We start from the raw sequence: 22845 nt of genomic DNA on the forward strand, positions 1-22845 counted from the left end.
AGACTGGAGAGTGAATGTTTAAAAATCAGAAGGTCATTCAAGACTGAGGACATCTCTGGAACCAGGTTTTAAGGCTGTCCTCTTAGCAGGTGGGTTTTGTCCACTCTTCAACTCCACCACTGACATCATCAGACTTTTTCCTGTAGGCACCAGAGTCGTGGGGCCTATGACAATATTTCAGATCTTGAAAATACGTTATGGGTTCAAATACGAAATGAGAACTATAAAAATCCCATTGATACACATTTTATTAGTATACCCAAAGTTTGTTAATTTAATATTTGTGCCGGATGTGGTGGCTTACACCTGTAATCTCAGTGCTTTGGGAGGCCAAGGTCGGAGGATTGCTTGAAGCCAGGAACTTCAGACCTGCCTGGGCAACACAGGGAGACCCTGCATCTCTACAAAAAATAAAGATAAAATTAGCTGGGCGCAGTTGTGTTTGCCTGTTGTCCCAGCTACTCGGGAGGTGGAAGTGGGAGGATTGCTTGAGCCCGGGAGTTTCAAGTGCAATGAACCATGATCCCTTCACTGCACTACAGCCTGGGCAACAGAGCGAAATGCTGTCACTAATAAATAAATAAATATTTAATATTTGTAAAATATTTGAAATCAGATTGTAAGTTAGGATCTCATATTTCCCAAATATGCCTAATGATTGAGACATCGAAGCCAATCATAAATGAAATGTGTCAAGATTCTATAGACAGGAAATTGTAAGCGGGAAACTTAATGTGAGTGTGGTAACAGCTTAGTGTGTTTGATATGCAGCCTCTGAAGCTCTTCAAATTGGCCTGGAGGAGATTCAGCAGCTTATGTGAGTCAATTCAGCATTGTTTATTAAGCACCTATGATGTATCAGGCATTGTTCTAGAAACTTGAGTGACATCGATGGACCCAAAAAAGATGTGTCCTCATCTCTAAAGAGAAGCATGAAAAGGAAACAAAATCAATAAGTAAAACATGTAGTGTGTTTGAAGGTAACAAGGAATAATAAAAAGTGAGGTCAGATAAGGGGACCAGGAGATGTGGGGTGGGGGAAAGTGGTGGCAAGAAATGGAGTTGTCAGTTTAGGCCTCTGTTAGAAAGTGAGATGTGAGAAGAACTTGAAGAAGGTGATCCAAGGAAATATCTGGAAGGGATGTGTTCCAAGAAGAGAGAACAGCTACAGTGAAGGCCGAAGATATGCCTGCTGTGCTTGAGGAACAGCAAGGGGGCCAGCGTAACTTGAAGCGCGAGGCACAGAAACCATGTTGGGTCAGGGTGCGGTCCCGCCAAGCCCTTCAGGTCATCACAGGGAATTGCCTCACACTCAAGGAAACTGGGGACCCTAGGAAGTTCTGAGCAAGTGGAATGTGGGAGCTGCCATTGGCAGAAACTGGGAGAGCTGAGGGTGAGAGTGAGGCATGTTTGGGGTAGGAATAGGAGCAATCAGGATTTCAGGTTGGACATGTTGAGTCTGAGCATCTGTGAAACATCCAGATAGAGAGGTTGAGTGGGCAGTTGGGCCTATGAGTAGGAGTTCGGGAGAGGTGGACAGGTTTGAGTTGTCGGCAGATTTTATAGAGATGATGTTTAAGACCACAGAGTGGGATAATCTCACTAAGGGAGAGTGGAGAAGGAGAAAAGAAAAGGAACAAGGCCGGAGCCCTGGGCACTCCGACTGTTATGGGCCGGGGAGAAGAGAGATGAGGAACAACCAGCAAAACAAGCTGACACGTGACCGGGGACGCAGGAGGAAAACCAAGAGAGTGTTGTCCAAGAAGTCAATGCAGTACAGGAAGGCCAAGGGCTGCCATGATGAACATACAGGAATGCATGTGCAGGGATAACAGGTTTGGACATATGAAGAACTCAGCAAGTGATAACTTTTTTTTTTTTTTTGAGACAGTGTCTTGCTCTGTCCCCAAGCTGGAGTGCAGTGATGCGATCACGACTCACTGCAGTCTTTACCTCCTGGGCTCAAGCAATCCTCCTGCTTCAGCCTCCCAAGTAGCTGGGACCACAGGCATGTGCCAACACACCCAACTAATTTTTAAATTTTTTTGTAGTGATGGGAGTTCACTATGTTGTCCAGGCTGGTCTCAATCCTCCCACTTTGGCCTCCCAAAGTGCTGGGATTACAGGTGTGAGCCACTGTGCCCAGCCATCATTGTTATTTGAATTACTGTATGAGTAGTGTTATGTGAGCACTGCATGAGCGGAGGAAGGTGGAAGGCCTGGCAGAGAAATGAGCTGTTTGCTAATCAGATTATCATGGCTAAGAATCTACAGTTAACCAGAGTCTGATGGAGGGGCATCCTTGCTTAGCTACTCACAGATTAAAGCAATTCTGCCCTGAGGAAAAGGTCCCAGGTTTAGGGACAGGACCTTTCTGCTCCTTTCAGCCCCCTGCATTCCCCACGGTGGGGAATCTGCAGGCAGGACACAGTTCTGCTGGTGCTCGGTATTGTTCCCCGGTTTGAGCTGTCAGATGATTCCCTGGACCCCTTTTGACCTCTGCCTTTGACCTGGGGATCAGGTGACGTGTGACTGGAGGCAGGTCTGCGCATCCTCTGAGGTGACACCTCACTTGAGCTCCCCCTTGTCTCTGCCTGTCACCAGGAGAAAACAGCCCCTGTTGGGTTTTCTAAACACTCATCAGCTTGGGCGGTGACCCAGCCACAGACATTCAGACGGGCGTAGACACCGAGGAGCGGCTGAAGCAAGGGGAGGCAAAGGTTCCAGCAGCGCCTGGGGAGGCGCTCCCAGAAAGTCAGATTCTCCCCTGAGGCCATCTCTGGAGCTTGGCTGCTGTGTGGTTGTCTGCCAGGCTCTGGGGACCCTGCAGTGGTGACTCATGGGCCATTTTTGGGACCCAGACAACTGTAGAGATCATCAGACGGTTTGCTGGCTATCTCACGAGGCTGCGGGCAGTTCGCACATGCCCGTAAGTGCTCAATGTGGGATGCCTATGAAGCCAGGCACGCACGACTTTCTCTCACTGCCACCCGATCCTTAACCCTGTCAGGCAAAAGCTCCAGCAGGGACGGCGCTCTCTCCTCTCAGCTCTTGTTCCTGGATATATTCACTTGCTATAGGATTTTGTGCTTTTACTGAGATGCTCCTTGAAGCAAGGGAGCTTCACAGTTAAGAGTCTGTGTTTTTAACATGCCTTGGAGGTGATTCTCATGTGCAGCCGGTTTGGGACCTTCAAGTGTACCCAGACCTTCCTGCCTGTAGTCTAAATGAGTCCCCAGGTGGGACAGGGAGCGAGGTGGGGTGAAAAAGTGCCAGAAAACCCCTCTGCCCCCAAAGATGCCCTCATCTAACCTGCCAATCCCACCTTCAATCCCACCATGAGGGATCACTCAAGTCTTTGGGGCTGAGTGCTGTCCTCTCCAGAACCTCTTAGAAATGCATGGTGGTTCACCCCTGTAATCCCAGCACTTTGGGACACTGAGGTGGGAGGATCGCAAGGTCAAGAGACCAAGACTGGTGGGGTGTGGTGGCTCACGCCTGTAATCCCAGCACTTTGGGAGGCCGAGGCCGGCGGATCACGAGGTCAGGAGATTGAGACCATCCTGGCTAACACGATGAAACCCCGTCTCTACTAAAAATTAAAAAAAAAAAAAAATTAGCCGGGTGTGTTGGCAGGTGCCTGTAGTCCCAGCTACTTGTAGTCCCAGCTACTCAGGAGGCTGAGGCAGGAGAATGGCGTGAACCCGGGAGGCAGAGCTTGCAGTGAGCCGAGATCGCACCACTGCACTCCAGCCTGGGCGACAGAGTCAGACTCTGTCTCAAAAAAAAAAAAAAAAAAAAGAGAGATCAAGACCATCCTGGCCAACATGGTGAAACCCCATCTCTACTAAAAACACAAAAATTAGCTGGGTGTGGTGGTACGCACCTGTAGTCCCAGCTGCTTGGGAGGCTGAGGCAGGAGAATCACTTGAACCCGGGAGGCGGAGGTTGCAGTGAGCCGAGATTGTGCCACCGCACTGCACTCCAGCCTGACAAGCGAGCTAGACTGTGTCTCAAAAAAATAAAAAATAAAAAATAAATGAAGCTCTCTCTGTAGAGTCCATTCTTCTGCCCCAAGGATAGAGGCTGCAAAAACTGCCCAGGTCACCTGGGCCAGGACACATCCTGCCTGTGAGGTGGGCTGACCTCATACCTGCCACATACTGGGAGCCCAGAGTCCTCCCACTCCTGCCCAGCCCAGTCCAGGGCCACCAGCTCTTAGGTTCTGAAGTAGCCCTTTGAGAGGGAGAGGGTGACATGCCATGTCTCTCTGTGCCCTTCCTCCTGCCAGTCTTCTCTCCACCCTAGCATTTAAGGCAAAGGAACAGAAAGCCATTCTGTGCCCCCACCTGGCACTTTCTCCAGGCAGTGTCAGGGAGTGGGCTCTGCTGCCTGGCCCCTCATGCCAAGCAGGATGGAAGGAAACTCCAGAATGGCAGTTGGGGATTTTCTAGTGTCCTGGGCCAGATAGTCTCCTGCGAGGACTAGTGGCTTCTTTGAAAAGCAGCGGCCACTCCTTTACACAATACCTCCTCTTCAGGGCATCCCCTCCCACTCTCCCATATGGAGCTCTGAATCTGCAGAGGACAGCTTATCTTGGAAAACCTTTAGGGTGGGAAACTCATCACCTTTCAAGGAGGCCCAATCCATTTGCAGCTGTGTTAGAAAGTTCTTCCTTCTACCGACTCAGAAGCAGTCTGCTTGCTGTTTGTTTCCTCCTTGTGTCACGGAGCAAAGCCTGGGCTTTTTCCAGGAGTGGTGGGGGCACCAAATATCCTGTTGTCTAAGTACCCAAAGAGTGCTTACTCTAGGGTCCTGCTCCACGAGAACTCTGCAGCTGCCACTGACCACAGGATGCCCATTTGGACAATGAAGCCCCTTTCTAATGGGAGGATATTTTCAGGATTGTTGTCCCTAGTGAGCTTCCTACTCCTCCCCTTCCTGTTGCCCCTGGTTTGCCCTCAGGCTCCCGGCAACTTTACTGCTTCACTCAGCCATCACTCCAACTAGCTTTCTATAGCTCCGTGCCCCGGTGTTCAGTCCTAAGTGGGGCTACTGGATATTTGAGCCTCTCACTCAGCAAGCCTTGGAGCTCCTTCCCTTAAGCCCTACTAGCACCTTTTCCCCCATGAACATAGGGCCTGGGGCCCGGCCACAACTGCAGGCACTGGGGCAGGGAGTGGGCAGTGCACAGGTATCCATGGCAAAGGGCCAGTAGGCTGTGTCTGTGGAAACAGAATCTGTAGCCTCCCTCACTGATCCTCTCTGAATCTCCCAATTCTGGAGGGTGTAATTTTTTATCATGAAATATATACAACATAAAATTTGACATCTATCTTAGTCCGTTTTCTGCTGCTATATCAGAATAGTTGAGCCTGGGTGATAAATAAAGAAAAGTTGTGTATTTGGCTCACAGTTCTGGTAGCTGGAAAGTCCAAGATCAGGTCTCTGATAAACCAGGGTGACACCAACCAGGGAGCCTGGCATTTTGCAAGAGACACTGTCTTAACCCAAAGCAATGAATCTATAACTGGGGAATGTCAGGCATCGGTAATGGACAAAAGAGAGATTTGGGGTGAAGGGTCCTCAAATCATACCTCTTGGTAGCCACCTATTTTGATAGACTCAGAAGCCCCAGATTAGGGAAGGTGAAAGTCATTTACTCTAGTCCCTCTTCCAGTCCCAAATCCTCTTGAGCTCACCCAGCCTCTGCCTGATCATCTCCAGTGACTGGGAACTCGCCACTCCCAAACCAGCCCAGCCATCTCTGGACTCACCTCTGAAGAGTTCTTTCTTCCTGACTCAAAGTCTCTCCCTATAGCGCCCTCTATGTGTCCCTTATCTACCCCTGGGGCTTCCTTAGGATGAATCCCATCCCATTCTTAGAAGTAGTGAGGTACTCCTTGAATTGGAGACCAGTATTCAGTCACTCTGGGGCATTCTCTTTTCCAAGTGTAACATCCTGGCTTTGGAAAATCTTCCTTCTAGAACCGCGTTTTGGTCTGAGGTGTCCCTTGCCTAGACCTGACCACAGAATCTCAGTCCAGCCACAGCCACAGCCACAGGGGCCTGTTTCGCCAGAGGTGGCTTGGTCCTTCTCCTCTCCTAGTCCCAGTGCTGAGCCCCATGCTGAGGAGGGTGTGGGGGAGGAAGGGAGAAACACCAGCCTCTGTTGAGTGCCGGCAGTTGTGGAGTTATGTTCTGTGCTAGGCTTTTGCTATGGTCTGAATGTTTGTGAACTCCCCAGTTTCTTTCTTTCTTTCTTTCTTTCTTTCTTTTTTTTTTTTTGAGACGGAGTCTCGCTCTGCCGCCCAGGCTGGAGTGCAATGGCCGGATCTCAGCTCACTGCAAGCTCCGCCTCCCAGGTTCACGCCATTCTCCTGCCTCAGCCTCCCGAGTAGTTGGGATTACAGGCGCCCGCCACCTCGCCCGGCTAATTTTTTGTATTTTTAGTAGAGACGGGGTTTCACCGTGTTAGCCAGGATGGTCTCGATCTCCTGACCTCGTGATCCGCCCGTCTCGGCCTCCCAAAGTGCTGGGATTACAGGCTTGAGCCACCGTGCCCGGCCCAATTTCTTTCTTTCTTTCTTTTTTTTTTTTTTTTGAGATGGAGTCTTGCTCTCTCACCCAGGCTGGAGTGCAGTGGTGCGATCTTGGCTCACTGTAACCTCTGCCTCCCAGGTTCAAACGATTCTTTTGCCTCAGCCTCCTGAGTAGCTGGGACTACAGGTGCGTGCCACCATGCCTAGCTAATTTTTTTTTTTTGTAGCTTTAGTAGAGATGGGGTTTCACCATGTTGGCTAGGCTGGACTTGAACTCCTGACCTCAGGTGATCCACCCACCTTGGCCTCCCAAAGCGCTGGGATTACAGGCTTGAGCCTCGGTGCCTGGTTGACCTTACCAATTTTATCTGGGAAACCTAATCACCAGTATAATTGTATTAAGAAGTTGGGACTTTGGGAGGTGATTAGGTCACGAGGACAGAGCCCTCATAAATGGGATTAGTGCTTTTATAAAAGTTACCCCAGAGAGATCTCTTGCCCCTTCCACCATGTGATGAACCAGAAGGGATCCTTCACAAGACGTTGAATCTGCCAGCGCCTTGATCTTGGACTTCCCAGTTTCAGAACCCTGAGAAATACATTTCTGTTGTTCGTAAGGTTGGCGTTTTGTTATAGCAGCCTGAGGGGACTAAGATAACTTTTTGCATGTATTATCCCATTTAAGCTATTAGTCCCACTTTACCGATGAGACTGAAAGAACTTAAGGTTCTAGGACGCTTGACAAAAGTTTTGTGTAAACAAGAGTCGCTACAAAAATCACTTTTCTAATAGCAGCAGCAACAGCTTCCTATTTGCTCAAACTGGGAGGTAAAAGCAGAGGGAGAAGATGGTCTTTATATTCAGTTACCTAAGGGACTTCCTGAGCTGGGAGCGGGTGAGAGGGATTCCAGTGCTTCAGAGGAGCTGCTGGGCTGTGGGCAAGACCCTGGCTGCTGTGGATCTATGCAGTCCCCAGCCCTGGCTGAGCCCCGCCTCTCAGGCCCTGGAGGCAGAAAGCGTCTCAGCCTGGCCTCTCCCGGATTCCGGATCCAGCTGTCCTGGTTGCTGCCTAACTTTCAGCCCTGTGTCCAGCGTATCTGTGAACTGATCTGGGGCCAGAGCTCAGGGAAAGTCAGAGGTAAGGTGTGGTAGGGACCTCCCCAACCCCTACACACGCACACATGCACGCACACACACGCACAGCAAGACTCCTCCCTGGAGGTGGGAGGTGGAAGTGGGGGTGATGTCAGGCTCCCAGGCTGGCCTATTGAACCCGGTGAGTTAACAGGAGAAAGAGCAGTAGCCGGGGGCAGGGGGATGTTGAGGCTCTTCTCTGTTCCCACCTCTTCACCCTTTCTCCATCCCCCTTCAGTAGTGGATCAGGATCCTGGCCTAGACATGAAACTCCCTAATCAAGTAGGAAGAGGGATCTAAATAAGCGAAATTGGGGTGGGAGGAGCCAGGCCAGTTCTGATGAGGGAGAGGCCGCCTCCTGCTCCCTCAGCTGCCTCCTCAGCCTCAGTGCTTGTTATCGGCTCACACACCCTTGGCCAGGTGAGGCGGACGAGGGCCTGCAGCCTGGGCCTGCTCAGTTGTGGACCTTGATTCTTTCTTACTAGATGACCTGTTTCTCACTGCTGGAGCTGCTGAAGATCACAGCCAATTTGGGAAGGACAGGCATAGTGACCGTTTGGCCCATGGTGGCTTGTAAGGCTGTGGTCATTAGCTGGGAGTAAACGGAGTCTGGCCCACCTGGCCCGCCAGGGCACCATGTCAGGATTTGGGCACATAGTGGTGTGTGATAATGAGCTTGTTACACATTCCCTTGATACTTCAGTTTTCCTGTCTGTAAAATGAAGGCAACAATATCCACCTTATGGGTTTGTTATGAAGATTAAACAACAAATCAAAACACCGAGAAAGTGCCTGGCACTTAGTAAGTTCCCAGTCAATGTAGGTTACTATTGTAGTTATCATTATCATTATTACAAAGATTATGGTTATTATTCTTGCTTGTCCTTTGGGCACATACTTCCCTCAAGAATGCGTTGGAGGCCAGGTGCGGTGGCTCACGCCTGTAATCCTAGCACTTTGGGAGGCCGAGGCAGGCAGATCTCCTGAGGTCAGGAGTTCGAGATCAGCCTGGCCAACATGGCAAAACCCCATCTCTGCTAAAAACACAAAACTAATTAACCAGGTGTGGCGGCACGTACCTGTAGTCCCAGCCACATGGGAGGCTGAGGCAGGAGAATTGCTTAAACCCAGGAGGTGGAGGTTGCAGTGAGCTGAGACTGCGCTGCTGAACTCCAGCCTGGGCGACAGAGTGACACTCCATCTCAAAAAAAAAAAAAAAAAAAAAAAAAAAAAAGGCAAACATGCTTCTCCTCCTGAATGCCCCAGTTTGGTGAATGGCACACTATCCCCTAATGCATGGCGTCCCCTCCATATCCTTCCCTTCCCTCAGCCCACTGTGCTCAGCTAGTGTGCAAATCACATCTGGGCCCAGCTACCCCACTCCAGGAGGAGTCAGTCACTCACTCACCTGCACCTAGAGTGCTTTTCCATAAGGCCAGGGTAGTGCTTGTCACATATGCTGTCATTTTTGTTTTTAAGCCTATCTTCCCTGTACAGAATGCCTAAGGGTTACGCTTTCTGTTTCTTTTATAAGGCAGGTATCAAGGACGGCTGGATAGGAAACAGGATGTGGGGAAACACTGTGAATCTTGGATCTAGTGACATAGCTATCATTCTCTCTAAATTTTAATGACCCCTCTTTGGGGTGCTTAAACTGAATCTGCTCTTGCTCTTTCTAGACACTCAGGAAAATGAAGCAACCATTCCCTCCCTCCACCAGGATATGTTGATCCTAAGCCCAGAAAGGTTAGGCGACTTGCCTAAGGATGCAGAGCAAATAAAAGGATTAACACATTTGAATGCAAGACATTGAGGTGTTGACACTGCCGGTTCCTCCCACTTCTTAAACAAAGCGTCAGTGTGCTTCTCTGGCGCCATCCACAAAGGGGGGGTGGGTTGAGAAGGGGGAAGATGCAGAAGTATGGGGGTTGCACTCAAAGCCACAGGTTTAGGGGACTTGTCTCAACACACACAGGAGAGTGGAAGGACAAAGTCAAAACAAGTCCCAGACTTTTTGTGGCTAAGAAATATGCTAGAAAGATTTGAACTGTTCTAGGGAAGCCTTGCTGGAAGAAACCATCTCTCTCTTCTGACTAGGCACCCACTCTTCTGTTCAGGCAACAACCAGCAGCAATCTTTAAAGGAGACATAATCAGGCCCTCTTTTGCATAGCTGGAGATACCGAGTGAGCTATACTGAGATGCCCAGTCCTGGGAGAGTTAGGAGATTTAGGTGTAAGCAAGATTGGGGTGAGTTGGAAAAGGAGGGAAGAGAAGTGTGGCCAGGCCAAAATGACAGGCATTGACAGGGAAGTAGAGAGACGGTGCTGGTATGGGGCCACTGGAGCAGGGGAAGGTGTAAGAGTGATGGCCACTGGCATTTACTAAGTACCCACTGAGCACCACAGCGATGCCAGGGGGATGGTAAACTCATTTGACAGAGGTAGAGACTAAGGTTGGGGAGGTTGAGTAAATCACCTGGAATCACAATAGCAGAATCAGCAGTGGAACTCAATTCTCTGACTGCAGATCCCAGGCTCTTTCCTTTGTTCACATAAAAGAGAACTTTGGGGTTGCGTCTAGGGACCACAGGGACAGGGCTTGTTTGCCTGAAGGGGTAAAGAAGGACTTCATGACGGGGGCCATCTCTCCCAACTCTCTCCACCAGACACACACACACACACACACACACACACACACACACACACCCCCATTCCTTCAACTGGCTGGAAAGTGCAGGATTTGGAGTTAAGAGATCAGGTTCATCTCTGAATTACTGAGTGGATAGCCTTTCTATCTCTGCACTTCATAAAATCATGACCGCTGTCAGGCCAGGCGCAGTGGCTCATGCCTGTAATCCCAGCACTGCGGGAGGCTGCGGCAAGTGGATCACTTGAGCCCAGGGTTTTGGTATCAGCCTGGGCAACATAGCGAAACCCCATCTTTACAAAAAATACAGAAATCAGCCTGATATGGTGGCGTGCACCTGAAGTCCTAGCTACTCTGGGGGCTGAGGTGGGAGGATCGCTTGAGCCCAGGAGGTCAAGGCTGCAGTGAACTGTGATAGCACCACTGCACTCCAGCCCAGGTGACAGAGTGATGACCTGCTTCACAAAAAACAAACAAACAAAATCAGATCTCCCAGAGAAAATGTATGATACCCCTAAGTCCTTAATAACCATATGGCTCCTGATAGAAGTTCATATTTAAAATATTGATGCTATAGTTGCTATTACCACTGCTCACACCAAATTGAGAATTGAGGGGTGGTGTTTGTTTGTTTTCTCTTGAGACGGAGTCTCACTCTGGCCCAGGCTGGAGTGCAATGGTGTGATCTCAGCTCACGGCAACCTCTGCCTCCTGGGTTCAAGCGATTCTCCTGCCTCAGCCCCCCTCCAGAGTAGCTGGGATTACAGGTGCCCACCACTACACCCAGCTATTTTTTTTTGTATTTTTAGTAGAGATGGAGTTTCACTATGTTGACCAGGCTGGTCTTGAACTCCTGACCTCAGGTGATCCACCCACCTCAGCTTCTCAAAGTGCTGGGTTTATAGTCGTGAGCCACCACACCCTGCCCTAATTTTTGTATTTTTAGTAGAGACGGGGCTTCACCATGTTAGTCAGGCTGGTCTCGAACTCTTGACCTCAGGTGATCCACCCCCCCCCCCCCCACCTCGGCCTCTCAAAGTGCTGGGATTACAGGCATGAGCCCCCGCCCCTGGCGGAGGGGTGGTGTTTTAAGAGGCCTGACCTAACCTCTTGTGAAGAGCACAGGGAAGACCAAGTGGACCTTTCTTGCTCTCCATTCATCACTGAGGTAAAACAATCTGGCCAAGTCATCCATCCCCCTGCCTCTAGGCTATCTCCTTGTCCATCCTCTCCTCACTTATCCAAGCATTATCACTTCTTTTAAACTTTTCCTTGAAGGAAGTTCTGAGTTTTTCTTGAGGATTAATTTAATACCTTTAGAGCAAGATTTTTACACTTTTTTGTGTGCCATGAGTCCCACTTCCCTTCCCCCCTCCTCCCCAGGCAGTCTGAATAACACTTTCAAATGCACAAAAGATAATACATAGGACATCAAAGGAAACCAATCATTTTGAAATACAGTTATCACAATATTTTTAAAGCAGTGATATAGTAATATGTGCTTCTCTGTTAATGGATTAAAGAATAAAATCTACTGGCAGGACTAGTAACCACTGGAGTTTTAAAACATGGATGAGCATAGATGATATTTGCAGAAACCTGCCACTACGTAATGGGATTGGAAAATATCTGTTATCACTGCTAATACTACTGTGGTCTGTTACCTACATTCATCATTTTTTAAAAAGCTAAATTTCAGTTGGAAGTTAGTGAAGACAAAGATGTAAGCCTTTTCCTAACCAAAGTCATGGACCTGTTTGAATTCTACCTATTAATCTCTTGGTGAAGGTAACGGGGTGTCTGTGGAGTCCAAGTTAAAAGCATTTGTTTTAGAACAGCGTTTCTCGCAGTGTGGTTCCAGCACCAGCAATAGTAGCATTATCTGGGAAACTGTCAGAAATGTAACTTCTTGCCCCCCACCCCAGCAGATTTACTGAATCAGAAACTCTGGGGTGGGGCCCAGCAATCTGTGCTTAAATAAGCCTCCAGGTGAGTCTGCTATGGGCTCAAGTTTGAGAACCACTGTCTTAGAGTTGGGTAGGATACAACCTCTGAAGCAGAATGCATGGCCAAGATGACCCCTTCCCCCAAAGCGCCTGGAGAATGATCTATTGCCTATTTTCCTGCTCCACTTTCTTCAGACTAACTCTGAATCTGGGGTAGACTGTGGTTTGGAGTTTAAAAACCCGAGATCCTTGTTAATGCGTAATGAAGTGCTACAAAGCAGCTTCTGTCATAAGGGTGGTATAAAATACAGCTGCTGGGACAGCGGTTAAAGTTTCACTCTTTTATGGACATAAAAAATAATTGGCCTTCTAATTATCTCCATAAAAGTGAGAAAACTTGCCTGGCTTATTGGCATCTTTATAAGCACTAGGAAATAATTAGACACCCTTAATAGCTTTCTAATGATCCCTACAGGAGGGAGCCAGTTTCAGGGCATCTGCTGCCATGATTGGGTCATTATGGAGCCCTTCAGACCCGGTCTACACAGAGTGGAGCGCTTGCACATTCATCAGTGTCCGTACTGGCTTTGGATCTCTGATGACTCATGTGCCAGGAAAGGCGTTCATCTCTCATGGACCCATGACTCTTCCCGGAACCTCGGCAGCACCTGTCCCTGGTCTGGGACGATGACCCTCACTATGGTGGGCTGACAAGGGGGGCTGATTATTTACGAATAGGTGAACCTCCTCTGGTCCTACCTTTTTAAGGGGCTTGGAGCATGTTTATTCTATACCGGTCTCCTTTGGGAAAGACGGCTAGGCTTGTAACATTGCATTTCTCAGACCCCAAAGCACAAGCTTTGAAAAACTGAAATCATATTGGTAAGCAGGACAGTAGTTTTCCACCTGGTTGGTACATGGCACCCTTGAGGGTTTGGGGGTCTCTGGACGCTTGAGCTTTAGGGCTGAGTGTTAGGGAGGAACGGAATCTCCAAGTGGAGGGAATCCGAGCCTACATTTCTCCAGCAGGTGGCGCCATAACTTTACCTTCCGCGTCTCCGTGGCTTGCGATGGAAGCTGAGTTTGCAAGCAGGGATGTGAGGCAGCTGTCTGGGAATCCCCTCCTTTATATTTAGGGCTTTAATATCTCATAGAAACCCACATCATCTTTTCTCCAACTGACCTTCTCCATGCCACTTTCCTCCTCAAACCTTCGACATTTCTGATTCTTTATCTGAGCATCGTGAACAATCCTTCATAAACATGTCAGAAATACTGACAGTGCTTCCAGACCTGGAACACTGCGGAAGAGTTTGGGCAAGTCGTAAATGATGCTCTCCACCACTCCCACACTCTGGGACTGTCCCCAGACCCTCAACCTCCTCTCAGAGGTCTGCCATCAGGATCTGCAGCGTCTATGATTTGCTTACTTTGTCAGCCTCATCATAAGGTAGCTTGCCTGGCCAACCCTCTCATCTCTCAGGGGTTAGGTAAAGCTGAAAGGCAGATGCTCATCTGGATTTCACTCTGAACAGTCTTTGGAAAGATGGAATCTGGACCTACACGGTTGGAGGGTGCGTGCGCACACACACACACACACACACACACACACACACACACACACATATATATATTTTTTGGAGACAGAGTCTTGCTCAGTCGCCCAGGCTGGAGTGCAGTGGCGCCATCTCACCTCACTGCAACCTCCACCTCCCGGGTTCAAGCGATTCTCCTGCCTCAGCCTCCCGAGTACCTGGGATTACAGGTACAGGCCACCATACCCATCTGATTTTTGTATTTTTAGTAGAGACGGAGTTTGACCATTGCCAGACCGAGAGCATATATTTTTACACGTTTACACCTTACTACATGAATTAGGACTGATCCTGTATTTATAGAATCCCAGAGTTCACTTACCTAATTCAATTACTCACCCAATGCAGGAATCCTTCCTGCAATTTGACAGCTTGATAGCAGCAGGGTCCCTTCCAGTTTGCAGATGATGTTCATATCTCTTTAATGCTCACTGCAACCCTGTGAGGAACACTGGTGAAGTGACTCACCCAAGGACTCCTAGCTACTAAGTGGCAAGATTTACTAGTGTCATCTGACTTCAAGGTCGGCACTCTGTGCAACACAGCTACCTCCCCACCACCCTTGGTAACTGTTTCTCCACTTCTTTTTTTTTTTTTTTTTTTTTTTTGAGACAGAGTCTCACTCTGTCACCCAGGCTGGAGTACAGTGGTACCATCTTGGCTCACTGCAGCCTCCACCTTCTGGGTTCAAGTGATTCTCCTGCCTCAGCCTCCTGAGTAGCTGGGATTACAGGCATGCGTCACCACCCCCGGCTAAGTTTTGTATTTTTAGGAGAGATGAGGTTTCACCATGTTGGCCAGGCTGGTCTCGAACTCCTGACCTCAGGTGATCTGCCTGCCTCAGCCTCCCAAAGTGCTGGGATTCCAGGCATGAGCCACGGCACCCGGCCCATCCAGTTCTTACTGAATACTGACACAATGGCCACAATTACTCCCTCCCAAGGTGGTGTGTCCCACTGTTTGAGACCTCGGGTTTTGAGAAACACTTTCCTTATTGTCTAGTAATCCTCTCCTGCATGACAACTTACCCCAAAACTTAGTGATTTAAAACAACAGGCTGGGCGTAGTGGCTCACACCTGTAATCCCAGCACTTTGGAAGGCTGAGGTAGGAGGGTTGCTTGAGTCCAGGAGTTTGAGACCAGCCTGGCCAACATGGTGAGACCCTATGTCTACAAAAAGTAAAAAAAAAATAGTGGCTGGGCGTGGTGGCTCAAGCCTGTAATCCCAGCATTTTGGAAGGCCGAGATGGGCAGATCACCTGACATCAGGAGATTGAGACCATCCTAGCCAACACGGTGAAACCCCATCTCTACTAAAAATACAAAAAAATTAGCCGGGCGTGGTGGCGGGTGCCTGTAGTCCCAGCTGCTTGGGAGGCTGAGGCAGGAGAATGGTGTGAACCCAGGAGGCAGAGCTTGCAGTGAGCCAAGATCACGCCACTGCACTCCAGCCTGGGTGACTGAGCGAAATTCCATCTCAAAAAAAAAAAAAAAAAAAAAAAAATAGCCAGGTGTGGTGGCACACACCTGTAGTTACTTGGAAGGCTGAGGTAGGAGGCTTGAATCCAGGAGATTGAATCTTCAGTGAGCCGTGATTGCGCCACTGCACTCTAGCTTGGGCAACGGAGCAAGACCCTGTCTCAAAACGAAAACAATCACAACCAAAAAACCCAAAAAACCAAAACCCAAACCTAAACAACAACCCTGTTCTTATAGCTCATGATTTTGTGCGTGAGGAATTCAGAGAGCACTCGCCCGGATGATTCTTCTGTTCCATGGGGCATTTAGTTGGCCAATGAGCTGGTCTGGAGGGTCCAAGACAGTGTCTTTTGCACACCTGGTGCCTTGGCAGGGAGGGCTGGAAGGTGGGGCTGGGCTGGAACTATCAACTAGAGCACATCATGAGCCTCAGGGCAGTTGGGCTTCTCTCAGGGAGGCTCAGAACTCCCCGTGTGAGCGAGTGAGGGTTCTAGTAAATGAGGTGGAATCTGCATATCCCTTTATGACCTAGCCTTGGAAGTTACATAAAACCACTTCCACCACATCCTGATTGTCAGAGGCCTGCCCAGGTTGGAAGAGAAGGAAGATAAATTCTGCCTCTTGATGGGACAAGTATAAGAACTTTTGCCGCCATGCTTTGAAACCACGTTATTTAATTGAAGTTAGCTTTTCTGTATCAGCCTCTAGCTGTACACTTTCTAAATCTAGTCTTTCTTCTCTATTCAAAACCTTTTTGTCAAGGTTCAAGGGAGCCTCTCTAGATACCTAAGGTCGATGACTCAGTCCACAAAATGATGCCTTGGGGCGAGACACAAAAATAACAGAACTTTCATTCATATTTTATTTTTACCTATAGAATGTAAAGTGAGCCTTTACTAATGTTTTATATAAGATTTGACACTGGCACCCACCTTCAGGCTGTGTTTCAGGTGGGTATTTGTTACCTGCTATATACAAGCTATGCCAAGGGAAGAGGGGGTGTCCCCAACAGGATTGTAAGTGGGGACTTGAGCCATTTGTGTGCCTCATGTTACAGAAATGCTTGAGTTTATGGGTGCCAAGACAATGGGATCTAGCTTTAGTAAAATTACCCATCCCCAAATGGTTAAGAAACTTTCAAGGATTGTTGTAAACAATCTTTAGATTGAAAAACTAGACAATTAATACAAGCAAACGATGGGGAAAAAGATGACAGAGTAGGCATTTCAGCTCCTGACTTGGACACTTCATCTATCATGTTATGAGATGAAAACAATAATACCCTGATCAGATCAGACAAGGCCAGACCAAAAAAATAATCAAAATTATGGAGGTTATTTCAAATATGAATTTGCATCTACTATTGTATTACTGTTAAATTTGCATCTACTATTGGTATTGCTGTTAAAAATAAGATATTAAAATGTTAGAGCTAATTTTATACCTTATTCAATTTTAAGAATTTTTATGTGGTTTATAATGTACATAATATCATATACTATATATTTAAAATACACATATGGGTCATGCTCAAATATTCTTTCTGATTCAGCATATGAACAAAAACTTTGGAGACCAATGGAATCTATTTCCATCTTTCCATTAATTTAGCAAATATTTATTAAGCATGTACTATACGAATGTATGTAATACACTAAATATTAAAGATACAAAAATAAGTAAGGTCTTTGCCTTCATGTATTTTGGAAGATATGTTTTTTTAAAATTACAGCTGGATGTGGTGGCTCGCACCTGTAATCCCAGCACTTTGGGAGGCCAAGGTGGGTGGATCACCCAATGTCAGGAGTTCGAGACCAGCCTGTCCAACATGGTGAAACCCCGTTTCTACTAAAAATACAAAAATTAGCCAGATGTGGTGGCACACACCTGTAATCCCAGCTACCCTGGAGACTGAGGCAGGAGAATCGCTGGAACCCAGCAGGCAGAGGCTTCAGTAAGCCGAGACCACACCACTGTACTCCAGCTTGGGTGATATAGTAGATTCCATCTAAATAATAATAAAATAAAATAAAATAAAATAAAATAATAAAATTACTTGAAATAAAGTGTCATGATAGAATTGTTCACAAAGTATTGTGAAATACTCAAGTAAAAGTAAGTCAATTCGGGCTGGGCGTGGTGGCTCACACCTGTAATCCCAGCACTTTGGGAGGCCGAGGCGGGTGGATCACAAGGTCAGGAGATCGAGACCACCCTGGCTAACATGATGAAACCCCGTCTCTACTAAAAATACAAAAAATTAGCTGGGCGCAGTGGTGGGCGCCTGTAGTCCCAGCTACTTGGGAGGCTGAGACAGGAGTATGGTGTGAACCCGGGAGACGGAGCTTGCAGTGAGCCAAGACCGTACGACTGCACTCCAGCCTGGGCGACAGAGCAAAACTCCATCTCAGAAAAAAAAAAAAAAAAAAAGTAAGTCAATTCCACCTGGGGGAATCAATCGTGGAGGACTTCACAGAGGAGGTGACATATGTAATAAGTGCATGGTGGCAGACACTTGCCCTCTTGTTCTTCCTCTTATTTGGACCTTCTCCAGCTCTGTTATGGTTTCCTTTGAGCATAGTGATCCATTTTGCACATAGTGTTTCAGAGAACAGGGAAGAAGAGTATTTCCAAACCCCTTCCTGTTGATATTTGGAAATAGGCTATGCACCCCATGATGGCAGACCCCATGTTATGCACATATTTGCAAACTGGCACTGAGTATGATGCCTGGCACATCATAGACTCTTGATTAATGTTTTTTTTTTTTTTTTTTTTTTTTTTTTTGAGACGGAGTCTCGCTGTGTTGCCCAGGCTGGAGTGCAGTGGCCAGATCTCAGCTCACTGCAAGCTCTGCCTCCCGGGTTTTTACGCCATTCTCCTGCCTCAGCCTCCCGAGTAGCTGGGACTACAGGCGCCCGCCACCTCGCCCGGCTAGTTTTTTGTATTTTTTAGTAGAGACGGGGTTTCACCGTGTTAGCCAGGATGGTCTCGAACTCCTGACCTCGTGATCCGCCCGTCTCGGCCTCCCAAAGTGCTGGGATTACAGGCTTGAGCCACCGCGCCCGACCTGACTCTTGACTAATGTTGTGCAATTGAATTGCATTGGACTTCTTGACTACATCAGTTCATTAGTTAACGTCTTTGGAGAATAGCTAAGAATAATCTCTGTGCCTTCACCTTTAATTCCCAACTCACACATTTAGGTGAGTTATTATCCATCTCCAGTCTGGCCATTGCATACCTCAGTTTACCGGTCTTTTGCTCATGAACCTTTGTGAGATCTTCCTGAATTAGTTTACATTGTTTTGGTCCTTCACCGCCTCAAGAGCATAGTGTCATCTGAAAATCTGGAGATTTCATCATATTCTTCCAGATTATTTATAAAAATTAGGTAAAAATATTTCTGGTACTGATTCATAGGCTGGGAAGTGGAGAAATTAAACTCTCTCTGTTTTTCAATAGCTTATCACCTCCTTAGCTATGAAAAAATAACAACCATGGGTTTTAAACATACCTCTTCTGCTTCTTGGCTCTTCCTGAGAGAGCCAGCCTGATAAAAATCTGAACTAAAAGTGAGAACATCTCTGGAAGCCTCCTGAGTTCACACAGATTCATCTAGGGATCTATGTGGCTTAACACTTCCTGCATCCAGTGCCTATCTGTACTGCTGGAACTTACCTTTCCATAATACCCTCTGGTGGGAACAGCATGCACTGGGAAACGAGGCACTGCACCCTCTTGGCTAAGCTCATTCATTGCCTTAGGCTGTACGTTCAACTGAGTCATATAATTTTTCTGTCCTTTTTTGAAATAAGAATGATCAGACTTAATACTATACCCCAAGGAAATATTAAGAGAATGAATGCAAATTACACACATAAAAGGACTGTAGGGTTCCAGGAATAAAGATTATGCTTTTTGAATATGGAAAAGTAGTTTTGAAGTTAGAATTAGATGCAAGCACATGTGCCAGAAAACCCAAGAAATTGGTAACTAAAATAAGATCAGAGTTTATCTCTTTTACTTAAATGAAGTCTGGAGTCAGAAGTGTAGGGCTAGATAGCTACTCAAAACCATGTAAGTTTCAGGTTCCTTCTGTCTGGCTGCTCCACCAACTTTAGCATGCTGCCTCATGGTCCAAGGTGTTTGTGCAAGCTCCAGTCATCATATCTGTATTCCTATCATCAGGACAGAGGAATGGAGAAGAAAGGAATCTCCTTCCTTGAAGAACACTTCTAGAAATTTGCATACAACACTTCCAATTATATTTATTAGCTGAAACTTAGTTACATGGTACATCTAGCTGCAAGGGAGGCTAGACAATGCAGTTTTATTTTGAGCAGCTTGTACCCAGCTACAAATTGTAAGTTTTATTATTAGGAAAGAAGTGGAGACTAAATAAAGGGGACTAACAGCAGTCTATGAGGTGGGAAGGTGCAGTTCATTGCCAGAAAGAAAGTCATACTAATAGCCTATCAAGCACATACACAAAGTACTAAGAAATATGAAAATTATTGCTTTTCCCCCTTGTGTATTAATCCATTTTTGCACTGCTATAAGGAAATACCTGAGACTGAGTAATGTATAAAGAAAATAGGTTTCATTGGCTCACGGTTCTGCAGGTTGCACAGGAAGCGTCGTGGCTTCTACTTCTGGAGAGGTCCCAGGAAGTTTCTAATCATGACAGAAGGCAAAAGGGGAGTAAGGTGTCTCACATGGCAGGAGCAGGAGTGAGGGGTGGGGGTTCTACACACTTTTAAACAAGAAGATCTCATGAGAACTCACTCATTCAGTATCATGAAAACAGCACCAAGGAAATGGTGTTAAACCATTCATGAGAAATCCACCCCCATGATCCAAGCACCTCCCACCAGGCCCCACCTCCAACACTGGGGATTACAATCTGACATGAGATTTGGGCAGAGCCACAGATCCAAACCCTATCACCTTGGGTCACCTAATGGGTCTATACTGGATTCACCTTAGAGGAGCATCAAGAAGTTTCTTCTTTCTGATCTTTTATTTTCTTCCCTCCTCATTACCACTCCCCCCCCATCTTTTTACACCCTGCTTTTTCTCTCAGAGTCTTAATTCTTCCTCCTCTTAGCCTCTAGCTCCAGCTGTCAATCATCACTCTGGCATAGGAAATGCAGGAAGACAGCCCTTCCCAGGTCAGCTTCATAGAACACAGCAGCAAAACAGACTGCTATGTTGCTAATACTGATTGCTTCTTAGAGAACACTATGATAACTGAGCCTCTATCACTTTTTTCTTTTCTTTTTTGTTTTTTTTTTGAAATGGAGTTTCACTCTTGTCACCCAGGCTGGAGTCCAATGGCATGATCTTGGCTCACTGCAACCTCCACCTCCTGGGTTCAAGCAATTCTCCTGCCTCAGCCTGACGAGTAGCTGGGATTACAGGTGCCCGCCACCATGCCAGCTGATTTTTGTATTTTTAGTAGAGATGGGGTTTCACCATGTTGGCCAGGCTGGTCTCGAACTCCTGACCTCAAGTGATCTGCTCGCCTCGGCCTCCCAAAATGCTGGGATTATAGGCATTAACTACTGTGCCCAGCCTCTGTCACTTTTTTTCTATCTCATCAAAGATCTCCTTCTGTTTTCCTGATTTGGAGATAAAGTAATTATCCCTGCTCAATTACTGAGAAACTAAATATCCCACATGTGGATTTTCCAAGTCCTCATTTGTAAGCAATGCCCTCATTACACATCATATGGTATCTGACTATAGCACATTCCAGAAGTGGGTAGGATATTTATAAATAATGGGCATGGGGGCAGAAGCATTGCCTAGGAGGGCTCCAGGCTTGGGAAACTAGCTGGCAGGCATAGAGCTAAGAATTCAAGTGATCTTGTTCTAGGATAAAATTCCCTGTTTGCCGTTGGTATTTGCTTGAAGCATCACCCCCAGCACTCTGCAGAGGGTCAGCCTGGGTAAATTAAACCCCTTTCATTGATGAAAGGAAATATGGGATAAGGGTCTGTGATTTCTGACAGGATTGATGCCAGTGGAATGTAGTGTCAGTAGGATGCTTTTGGTCCCAAGAAACAGAATATCCAATGATTGGAAAATGTTTTTGGTTCACATGCATGCAATATCTAGAGGTAGGGCAACCTTCAAGTGTAACTGGATCAAGGCTATGGCTTACTTTCTCCAGAATTCTCAAAAGTCAGTCCTCCTCAGTGTGGTGGCCCTGCCCTCAGGCTATCTTCCCTCTTGGTAGCAAAATGACTGCAGCAGTTCCAGATCACAAACCTCATATCACTCAGTCAAAACAGAGAGAGAAAGCAATCTTCTCTTCCTTTAATGGACTTAGGTCCGTAAGTTCCGCACTTCTCTGTGATTTAACAAACCTAAACCAATAATGACTGCGTGCAGACTGCTATGCTGATCTAGGCCTGGGTTACATGACCGTCCTTTTAAGCAATTACTGTGGCAAGAGGGGTGGAGTCATATTGCTGGTATTAAGACAATCGGGATCCTCCCCTGAAGCTGGGGCTGGGGTCAGTACCAGCCAAACCTACGTGGCCGCTATGCAAGGGGGAGAGATGGGTAGTCAAAGGAAAATCTGTGTGCTGTTAGGAAGAGATAGAAGTCAAGGAATGGTATCTGGTATAAATGACCCTACCAGGGTATCTTATTTCTGGGTTCTACCCAAATCAAAGGACTGTCAAGAGGGAAGAGAAGAAGTCCAGATGAGCAACAAAACCAGGGTAGTGGCCTGAGGCAGCTGTGGGGCTCTAGATTGGAGGATGAAGCCAGGTGGGCACAGAACCAAGAAGGTAGCAGGGAATATTGCAAGGAACGATTTTTGAAGTTCTGGCAAAATTTTAGCTGTGTTATAAGAACAAGGGTAAGTCTGGGCATGGTGACTCAACGTCTGTAATCCCAGCACTTTGGGAGGCCAAGGCAGGTGGATTGCCTTGAGTTTGAAACCAGTCTGGGGAACATGGCAAAACTTCATCTCTACAAAAACATACAAAAAATTAGCTGGGCATGGTGATGTGTGCCTGTAGTCCTGGTTACTTAGAAGGCTGTGATGGCAGGATCACTTGAGCCCTGGAGGTGGAGGCTGCAGTGATCTGTGCTGGCGCCACTGTGCTCCAGCCCAGGCAAGACTCTGTCTCAAAAAGAAACAAAACCAAAAACCAAAACAAACATAGAGTTTATTGCTGGGCCAGTGTCAAGCCCTGAATTGGCCCTTGGAGCTACCGTGATAGTGTTAATCAGCAAAAGAAAGTATAGACGGATGTGGCCAGGGTTCTGTGAGCCAAGACCCTGTGCCACCAAGAGATTCTACCTCTCATGTTGACCTCTATATTTCATGGTGCAAAAGAAGGTGACATTTCTTTGCAACTTCTCTGAGGTATGGGAATGTGGCATCTTCAATTTAGGAAAACTGTGAGTTGATTATGGATAAATCCAGGTATCCCTGGGCTTCCTGACTCCTCACTTTGACTCCTCCTACATCTTCCTTTCC

At 47.2% G+C, this 22845-nt stretch overlaps 1 long non-coding RNA gene across 1 annotated transcript; it reads right to left on the minus strand.

Annotated features, from left to right (window-relative positions):
- Nucleotides 1–237: 237 nt before the first annotated feature.
- Nucleotides 238–15782, minus strand: LOC139358032 (uncharacterized). The gene is made up of 3 exons (XR_011612244.1): nucleotides 15393–15782; nucleotides 14205–14304; nucleotides 238–401 (listed from the first exon to the last, which is right to left on the minus strand). It is a non-coding gene; the product is annotated as an uncharacterized lncRNA (long non-coding RNA).
- Between the last annotated feature and the right edge of the window lie 7063 nt (nucleotides 15783–22845).

The sequence above is a fragment of the Macaca nemestrina genome, chromosome 13, assembly GCF_043159975.1.
Source record: "Macaca nemestrina isolate mMacNem1 chromosome 13, mMacNem.hap1, whole genome shotgun sequence".
Taxonomy (NCBI): domain Eukaryota; kingdom Metazoa; phylum Chordata; class Mammalia; order Primates; family Cercopithecidae; genus Macaca; species Macaca nemestrina.